Source organism: Clarias gariepinus, chromosome 1 (assembly GCF_024256425.1).
Source record: "Clarias gariepinus isolate MV-2021 ecotype Netherlands chromosome 1, CGAR_prim_01v2, whole genome shotgun sequence".
Classification (NCBI taxonomy): Eukaryota; Metazoa; Chordata; class Actinopteri; order Siluriformes; family Clariidae; genus Clarias; species Clarias gariepinus.
In genome coordinates, this window is record NC_071100.1 from 744,635 (window position 1) to 754,839 (window position 10,205).

A 10,205-nucleotide genomic window follows, 5' to 3' on the forward strand; every position below is an offset into this window, starting at 1 on the left:
AGGCGTTAACTATTTCTTTTTCCACAGACGTTGTGGCGGTGTCAGGAAGAAAGGCCTGCTCAGAACTTCCTCTTGCCAGCATCTTGCACAGTTTCATACAACGCCTTCTCTCCCATCAAGCTACATCTTGCCTTGCTTTGATGTCTAGAACAGTATAAGCTTCACACATTACATCTCCTATAGTGAGGTGGGACATATGACAACTTAAAACTTTAACACTGTCTACGACAGTACATGAAGACCATGTCAGTGTTATTCATAATGACAGCTCCACAGATAATACTTATTGATTCATTTATCTTCTGTACTGCTTATCCTGTGTACATGGTCACCTCACACGCAGTCAAAGCTATCATGCAGATAAAAGTTTCCTTGTATACCTGAGCCAGAGACGTTTGAGCATTGATTAAAGAGAGTATAATCGTGCCTTGAGACACTAGGAATAAAGATGCTCTAAAATTGGGCTTTTGTTTAATTGACATCTTTTTTTGAATACAACAGCAATCCTTGTAGAAAGAAAATAAGCTAAAAACAAACTATAGATAGATGAGCAGTCTAATTCATGAGAACAGTGATAAAAGCCAAATGCTAATGATCCAAGAAGGGTTAAATGAATATTTCTCAGGCCTTATATACTATTTAAATTCAACCTCTATGAATTAACATATCAGTATACATCTGCAAGGGTACACAAATCTGCCTCTGTGTAGCTAGAAGCAATGATTACAAAATCACGATATATTTTTCAGTGTGTATGCACCAACAAATGTTGACCAATGGACCTATAGTCATCAGTACTATTTTATTTAACCATTTAACCACCTTTCCAAGTTCTCCCACACCACACCACCCCACTCCTCCGCTCCCTGCACTGGCTTCCTGTAGCTGCCCGCATCAAATTCAAAACACTGATGCTTGCCTACAAAGCTAAAAATGGCCCAGCACCCACTTACCTCTCTGCGCTAATCACACTACGAACTGCACCACGTTCCCTCCGATCCTCCAGCACTGCTCGCCTCATCCCACCATCTCTCAGGGATCGAGGGCGGCATTCATCCAGGCTCTTTTCTGTTCTGGCACCGAGGTGGTGGAATGAACTTCCTCTAGATGTCCGTACAGCTGAGACTTTGACTATGTTTAAACGACGACTCAAGACTCATCTGTTTCTCCACTACTTGGACTATAGCCCCCCCAAAAAAAACTTTTCCCAGTTTTGTTGGACTAATGGCACTTAGTTATTAACCTAGTTAACCCAGTGTAAGTATGTATCCAATGATGTAAACTTTAAATCACTTTTTGTAAGTCGCTTTGGATAAGAGCGTCTGCCAAATGCCTAAATGTAAATGTAACTGTAACCATATCTTGGTCTATGACATTATTGCTTTTTTCTGCAGGGTGTTCATCATCTTCAGCACCTCATTTTGTACTTTCAGTGAATTGTTCTGAAGCTGTAGGCTTTTTTTTTTTCTATTTTCCTTCATAAGCCTTTAATCTGCTTCCTTATTTTTTCTTCTGGTGACTTTGTTTGGGGAGGACCAGATGGCATTAGGCTAGAATATACAACAGCAGGAACAAAAATAAGTCTATTGAAATAAATATATGAGAATTAAGAAGACCATTACACTAGTGTCAATTCTAGATTCAGAAAAGGTTAACCAGAACATAATAAGACCATAATGGTCTTTACAATGGAAGTTGGCTGAGCACTAGGAAGAGGGAGGCGAGAGGGATGGGTGGCAAAGAATCTAACAATTACATAATAATTGTTCTGTATTGCTGTGAACTGTAATGTAAACTGTATGAGCAAACTCCCATAATCCCTCATAAGCATATGCCATATGCCCCAAAACATATTGCCACAGATCTGATAATATGACCATCACATTAGATCTGTGGTGTTCTCGTAGCAAGTACTACCCAATGTTCGAACATGGTGTTCATTATGTTTAATTCTTGAACAGCGCAGAAGTCCAATAACAAAACACCACACTGGTTAAGATCTGACAGGCTGTTCCTGCCAATCACCTGTTTCCAGGTTTTTCCATCATTGCCCACATGATGGGTAATTTCCCCAATAGAGCTCAAGCACCCTAATCAAGAATGGACTAGACTGAATTAGATTAGATTAGATTAGATTAGATTAGATTAGATTAGATTAGATTAGATTGAGAATGAGAATGATGCAAATATTAATTTTCACAATGTCTGCAGCTTCAGTGTTTTTACTGTAGATGTTTTTGTAAGATGTTACTCTGGTATACTAAAGTATAATTACAAGCATTTCATTAGAGTCAAAGGCTTTTATTGACAATTTTTTATAACTAAGTTTATGCCAAGAGTCAATATTTGCAGTTGCACCTTTTTTTTCAAGATCTCTGCAAATCACCCTGGCATGCTGTCAATCAAGTTCTGGGTTACAACCTGACTGATGGAGCCCATTATTACTGTACATAATCAATGCTTGATGTTTGTCAAAGTTTGTAGGTTTTGTTTGTCCACCTGCCTTTTGAGGATCAAGCACAAATTCTTAGTGGGATTGAGGTCTGTGGAGTTTCCTGGCTATAGACCCAAAATTTCTACAATTTGTTCCCAGCTATCACTTTCAAGTTCAAGTTCAAGAAACACAAGTTCAAGCACAGTGAAACGAAACAACGTTCCTCCAGGACCAAGGTGCTACATGCAACATAAACTTACAACATAAATTAACAGAGAAGCTAAACTAGCTGACCAAGAGGTCTAGTTAGCTGGCTAGCAGAGACAGGACAGAGAGACCTAACATAAATTACAACAGAAAAGTGCACGTGCAAATGTGCAAACAAGAGCAACAACAAAATGACAGTGCACAACCACAACATAACAGAACATAAAATATGGTGTTGAGGTAGCGGGTAAACATAAACATTCCTTAAAACAGCAGCAAGAATTGAGAAATTAGTGCAAAAAGTAGTCCAGTAATGATCATTGTGCAAAAGAGATAAACAGTGAAGCATTTACAGGTTGGTGTGTACGATAATTTGGTGGTGTAGGTCAGTGTGTCTGCACTTGTGTTGATTAGTCAGTCCAGTCCCAATATTTTGAGCTAGTTGAGTTAAGCTGTGTGATAATGTTTGTTATGTGTGTTTGTTTGTGTGTGTGTGTGTGTGTGTGTTTGTATTTATCAGTCCAGACCCTTTTTGTTGAGGAGATGGATGGCTTGTGGAAAAAAGCTGTTGCACAGTCTGTATGTGTGTGCCCGAATGCTTCGGTACCTTTTTCCAGATGGCAGGAGTGTGAAGTGTGTGTGAGAGGGGCCACACACACTTCCGATCAGCCACAATGCTGGTTGCTTTGCGGATGCAGCGTGTGTGTAGATGTCTTCAATAAAGGGGAGAGAGACCCCGACGATCTTCTCCGCTGTCCTCACTATCCGCTGTAGGGTTTTGCGGTCCGATATGGCACAATTCCCAAACCAGACAGTGATGCAGCCACTCAGGATGCTCTCAATAGTTCCTCTATAGAAGGTGGTCAGGATCGGTGGTGGAAGCTGGGCCTTCCTCAGTCTTCTCGGAAAGAAGAGACGCTGTTGGTCTTTCTTGTGTAGGGAGCTGGTGTTGAGGGACCAGCTGAGGTCCTTCTCTGGGTGGACACCCAGGAATTTGGTGCTTTCGACGATTCCCACAGAGGAGCCATTGATGCTCAGCGGAGAATGGTCGCCTTGTGTCCTCCTAAAGTCAACAACCATCTCCTTGGTCTTGTCAACATTTAGAGACAGGTTGTTGTCTTTACAGTCTGTTAGCCTCTGCACTTCCTCTCTGTACGCTGACTCGTCGTTCTTGCTAATGAGACCCACCACGGTCGTGTCATCAGCGAACTTAATGATGTGGTTCGAACTGTGTGTTGCTACACAGTCGTGAGTCAGCAGTGTGAACAGCAGGGGACTGAGCACACAGCCTTGTGGGGCCCTAGTGCTCAGTGTGGTGGTGCCGGAGGTGCAGTTCCCGATCCGTACTGACTGAGGCCCACCGGTCAAAAAGTCCAGGATCCAGTTGCAGAGGGAGGTGTTCAGGCCCAACAGGTTCAGCTTCCCAATAAGTTCGTCCGTTTTTTTTGCTATAATCGTCCGTTGAGCGGTTAGGACGATATGCAAACTGCAGTGGGTCCAGTGAGGAGGGCAGCAGGGTCTTGATGTGTCTCATGAGGAGCCGCTCAAAGCACTTCATGATGGTGGGTGTGAGTGCAACGGGACGGTAGTCATTGAGACAGGACACAGTAGACTTTTGGGCATGGGGACGATGGTGGTGGCCTTGAAGCACGTGGGAACGACGGCGCTCCAGAGTCTCTGGTCCTCAGAAGTGCACGCACTTCCGCAGTAATCCACGGTTTCTGGTTGGGTTGTGAGATGATGTTCTTGGAGACAGTGACGTCATCGGTGCACTTGGTAATGTAGCTGGTCACTGATGACGTGTACTCCTCCAAGTCAGTGAAGTTGCCGTAAGTTGCAGCCTCCCTAAACACGTTCCAGTCAGTGCTCTTGAAACAGTCCTGAAGAGCAGAGATGGCTCCTGCTGGCCAGGTTTTCACCTGCTTTAGAACCGGTTTTGAGCGCCTGACGAGTGGTCTGTATGCTGGAATTAGAATAACAGAGATGTGGTCTAAGTAACCGAGGTGGAGGCCGGGCTCTGCCCGATATGCGCCGGGGATGTTTGCGTAAACAAGATCCAGCGTGTTTTCCCCTCTCGTTGCAAAGTCCACATACTGATGGAATCTAGGAAGCACTGACTTGAGATTTGCATGGTTGAAATCACCAGCAACAATAAACAGTCCATCCGGGTGTGTATTTTGCAGTTCACTGATCTTTGTATACAGTTCCCATAGCGCTTCCTTAGCGCTTCCTTACACTCCGATAATGAAAAAAGTGGTGAATTCCCGTGGTAAATAAAAAGGTCTGCATCTAACAGTCACAAACTCCACCAGCGATGAGCAATAACTAGAAACTAGCACAGAGTTCTTGCACCATTTCGTGTTGACGTAAACACACAAGCCGCCACCGCGAGTCTTACCGCACAGAGCTGCATTTCTGTCGGCGCGAAACGAGGCTAGCCTGTCTAGCTAAATAGCGGCATCCGGTACTCTGTCACTGAGCCATGTTTCCATGAAAAATAAGACACAGCAGTGTCTAACCTCACGCTGTGTAGCCTGCTGGAGTCGGATGTAGTCCAGTTTATTGTCCAGGGAGCAGACGTTAGATAAGATGATGGCGGAGCTTCCGCTTCCTCGCGCACCGCTTCCGATGACCCTTCCTCCGGCCTCTGGCATCAGGCAACGCAGAGGCTTCGAAGCCGGTACACGCAGCAAGCCGAGGTCGCGTAGCTTTTTCCACAGCTCATCGTGGATATCATTAACCGGGTTATTTAGGTTGAAAAGTTTCTGGCTGTTGTATGTACGGACACCAGTTGCGACGATATCCATACACATAGTAAAATAAACACGCTACACACAAAACGTAAACAATGTAGCACCATTTTGGCTCCGGAGTGGCCGCTGCGTGCTACTGCCGCGCCGCCATCTTGGATCCTTTTCGGTACCCTCTAGTGGCGATACACTTATTTGATAAAACCATTTGTTGTTTTGTGTGTGTCTCTGTTATTATGTTTTTGTCATTTGTGGATCTCTGTCACTAAAATAAATTCCATGTAAGTGCAATGTACTTGGCATTAAAACTCTTTCTAATTCTAATAATAATAATAATAATAATAAATGTGTTCACTAATAAGGAAAAAAATCTGAAAATGATATTCTTAAATGAAATAACTAATAATGTAAATAAAGGTAATGAATTTGTGCAGATTATCTTTAATATTCATGCTTCCAGACATCATCAGATATCATTGATAAGATAAGATTAACTTATCGATGATAAGTTAATCTTATCAATAAGTACTGACTTGATATTTGTAGTTACACTTGTTATGTCACTATAGAGAACTTCAAATAAGATAAATTTGTGTTCGTGTTTTTGTATAATAGTCAAATTATCATTGTGAATAACTGCGACGCCTCCTGCTCTACCAGTTAACCGAGGCTGGTGTATGTAGCTGTATCCAGGAGGACTAGCTTCATTTAGAGCTACATACTACATACTTCATTTAGATACTACATACTAGTTAAACAGAGTATATCAAACTCCTGATCTGTGATAGGTTCATTAACAATAACTGCTATAGATGTGAGAGATCTAATATTTACCAGTCCTAGGTTCAGATCAGAGGTGCTGCCTGTGTAATTATTGTGTTCTGAATTTTATATTGATAAAGTACTAAAACAGACATTCTGAGTGTTTCTCAGGGACAACTTTTGCAAAGCAGTACTGTAAAATCAGTACTCCAGAAATATAAAATAGCACAATTTTAAATTCAAATAAAATCAAATTAAATTAAAATTTTAATTGTCATATACACAGTCATACACAGTACGATATGCAATGAAATGCTTTGACACCCCCCCCCCGCCTCGGACCATAAAAAAAGAATATTGATAGGAAATGAATATGGAATATAAAAAGAAATAAGATACAGAAAAAAACTTTAGCTAAAAAAGTATACCTACAAAGGATAAAACAAAATATAAAATATAAAAAACCTAGCTGTCCAAATATGGAAAAAATATATTAATTTTTACAAAGTCTGCTGTTTCAGTGTTTTTTGTCCTATGTTACTATGCTATACTGAAGTATCATTACACACATTTCTTTACTGTTAGCAGGACACAAGACTGAGGATAGCGCTCACCTTCATACATTTCAAAAAGGGCAGTAAAGAAGCCACTTCTCTCCAGGACAAACATTAGGGACAGACTGATATTCTGCAAAAGGTACAGGGATTGGACCACTGAGGACTAGGGTAAAGTAATTTTCTCTGATGAATCCCCTTTCCCATTGTTTGAAACATCCGGAAGAAAAGCTTGTTTGAAGAAGAAAAGGTGAGCGCTACCATCAGTCCTCTGTCATGCCAACAATAAAGCATCCTGAGACCACTCATGTGCAAGGTTGCTTCTCAGCCAGGGGAGAAGGCTCACTCACAATTTTGCCTAAGAACACAGCCACGAATAAAGAACAGTACAAAAACATCATCCAAGAGCATCCAAGAACGGTTTGGTGATGAACAATGCCTCTTCCAGCATGATGGAGCTCCTTGGTATAAGGTGAAAGTAATAGCTGGAAACAAAATGTAGAAATTTTGGGTCTATAGTCAGGAAACTCCACAGAGCTCAATCCCACTATAAACTTGTGCTTAATCCTCAAAAGGCAGGTGGACAAACAAAACCTACAAATTTTGACAAACACCAAGCATTATGTAATAATGGGCTCCATCAGTCAGGCTGTGGCCCAGAACTTGATTGACAGCATGCCAAGGTGATTTGCAGAGAAAAAAAAAGGTTTAACACTGCAAATATTGACTCTTTGCATAAACTTAATTTTGCATAAACCTAAATGTCAATAAAAGCCTTTGACTCTTATATAATGCTTGTGATTATACTTCAGTATACCAGAGTAACATCTTACAAAAAGACCTACAGTAAAAACACTGAAGCTGCAGACATAGTCATTCTCAAAACATTTGGTCATGGCTGTACAGTACTTTGTAAAATGACAATAAAGTTGAATCTAATCTATTTTCATTTAATCTAATCTAATCTAATCTAATCTAATCTAATCTAATCTAAAATCAGTTCTTGACCTGCTAACAGCAACTCATTTTTTCTGAAATTCTCTAATCTCTTACATATCCTCATTACACTATTCTTGATCTGCAGGATTATTCACTTAAGCATTTCATCTTGAACCGGGTTGTTTTGACAGACAAAGAATTAATTGTTGGAGACTTTAATAATCATTTTCAGACCTTTGGAGAACAGCATGCATGTGTCCATTTTCTCCTGTGTCTCTAGCCTCCCTAGTTTCCCCCCTGTGTCTCTAGCCACCCTAGTTTCCCTCCCCCTCCTTGTCTCTAGCCCCCCCTAGTTCCCCCCCCCGTGCCTCTAGCCTCCCTAGTTTCACCCCCTGTGTCATTAGCTTTCCTAGTTTCCCCCCTGTGTCTCTAGACTCCCTAGTTTGCCCCCCTGTGTCTCTAGCCTCCCTAGTTTCCCTCCCTAGTTAGCCTCCCTAGTTTCCCTCACTAGCCTACCTAGTTTGCCGCCCTGTGTCTCTAGCCTCCCTAGTTTTCCCCTGTGTCTCTAGCCTCCATAGTTCCCCCCTGTGTCTCTATCCTTCCGGGTCCCCCCCCCCCTGTCTCTAGTCCCCCTAGTTTCCCCCCCGTGTCTCTAGCCTCCCCAGTCCCCCCCTGTGTCTCTAGCCTACCCATTGTTGGGATGGCTGAGGTCCTTCACGATCTTCCTGGCGTTGGTCCAGCACCACTTGGTGTAGATCGAGTGCAGGTCAGGGAGCTCGTGCGGATGATGCGCTCAGCTGATCTCACCACCCTCTGTAGAGCTCGTCTGTCCTGCATGGTGCTGTTCCCGCACCAGGTTGAGATGTTTCCCGTCAGAATGCTCTCTATGGTGCAGGAGTAAAAGTTTCTGAGCACCCTGGAGGGCAGTCTGAAGTCTCAAGCGTCTAAGGTGGTAGAGACGCTAGCGAGGTATCGGAAACTGAGCAATACACAATATAGATATAAAATATAGATACACAGCAATACACAAACTTTCCACTCTCTCCACTGGGCTCCTGTTGATGATGGCGGTCTTGTAGTTCCTCTTCTGCTTTGTACTGAAGTCCAGTATTAACTCCTTTGTCTTGCTGACGTTCAGAAGGAGATTGTTCCTCTGGCACCAGTTCTCCAGATTTCCAATTTTCTTCCAGGTAGGCCGTATCGTCGTCGTCAGTAATCAGTATGACAGTGTCGTCAGCAAACTTGATGGTGGTGGAGTTGCTAGTGGCCACGCAGTCATACGTGTACAATGAGTACGGCAGGGGGTTCAGAACACAACTCTGGGGGGCTCAGTGCTGAGAGTGAGGGAGGCTGAGACAAGTCCGCCAATTTTTACTGCCTGTGGTCTGACGGTCAGAAAGTTAGAGATCCACTGGCATAGAGATGGACTGAGTCCCAGGTGCTCCAGCTTGGTGGAGGGAATTATTGTATCAAATGATAAAAAAAAATATATCCTAACAACCTTTCGTCAAAACGAGAGTTGACAGTTTTATTGCCCCTTTGGGATTTTTTTTAATGACCCTAGGAATGTGCAGGGAGGGGTGGGGGTGTTTCACCTAAGCATTCCTAGACATTCATTTATTTCATTTATTTTTATTTATGTACGTATTTACTCATTTATTTAATCATCGTTTATTTCATTTATTTCATATATGTTTTTTTCATTTACTTTTTGTAAGAATTTGTTCAGTGTGTTTTTGTTTTATTTTTTGAAACAACATGCTTAGTGTGTGAACTCATTTCAAGATGTTTGTGCTTAACTATTAAGACGGGGAAGTGTATTTATTACCAACGGGAGAACATGGAAACGTTTATTCAGTGTGATAAGAAAAAACGTGCATCACTTTAAATGACTGAGGCCAATAGAACTTGTTACTTTTTTTTTAAGTTACTTTTTAAAAAAGAAGAAGAATAAGCGTTACCGGAGGGTGAGAGCCCTGAACCTTTGAGAAGGAAAAACTATTGCGGCGTGAGCTTGTCCGATGTTATACGCATGCGAGGCGTGATCAGCGTTGTCTCGTCTGGTACAGAATGAGCGCTGAGTTTGTCGAGCGACTGAACGAAACGAAATGGCCTTCCCTTCAGAAGCCGCGATTGGCCGGATCTGTGCGTGACGAAACTCCGCCTCCTCTTTTTTTTATTATTTTTTTTAATTTATTTATTTTTTAAAGTAAGTTTCTCTAACGTTCATCTAAAAGCTTATGTTTTTTCACTAATAAAAAAATAGTTTTACAACTTTTTAAAACAATTAGAGCTAAAGAAGGTGTCTGAAATAAAATACTAATAAGAGAAAGAGAAGCGAGCCAGGGTCCGTGAAATATCAATGTAAAATGTCTTACGACCTAATGGGACAGAAATGCTCTGATGGTTAGCAGGGCGTCGCTCTCAGGAGATGGGTTGTAGGCCTAACTGTTTTTTTTTTACCTATACTTATAAGTCAAAACTAGAGTAAAAAATAACTAAAATAAAATAAATAAAAATAAAAATATATATATAAAACATGGTATTTTTTATAACTTT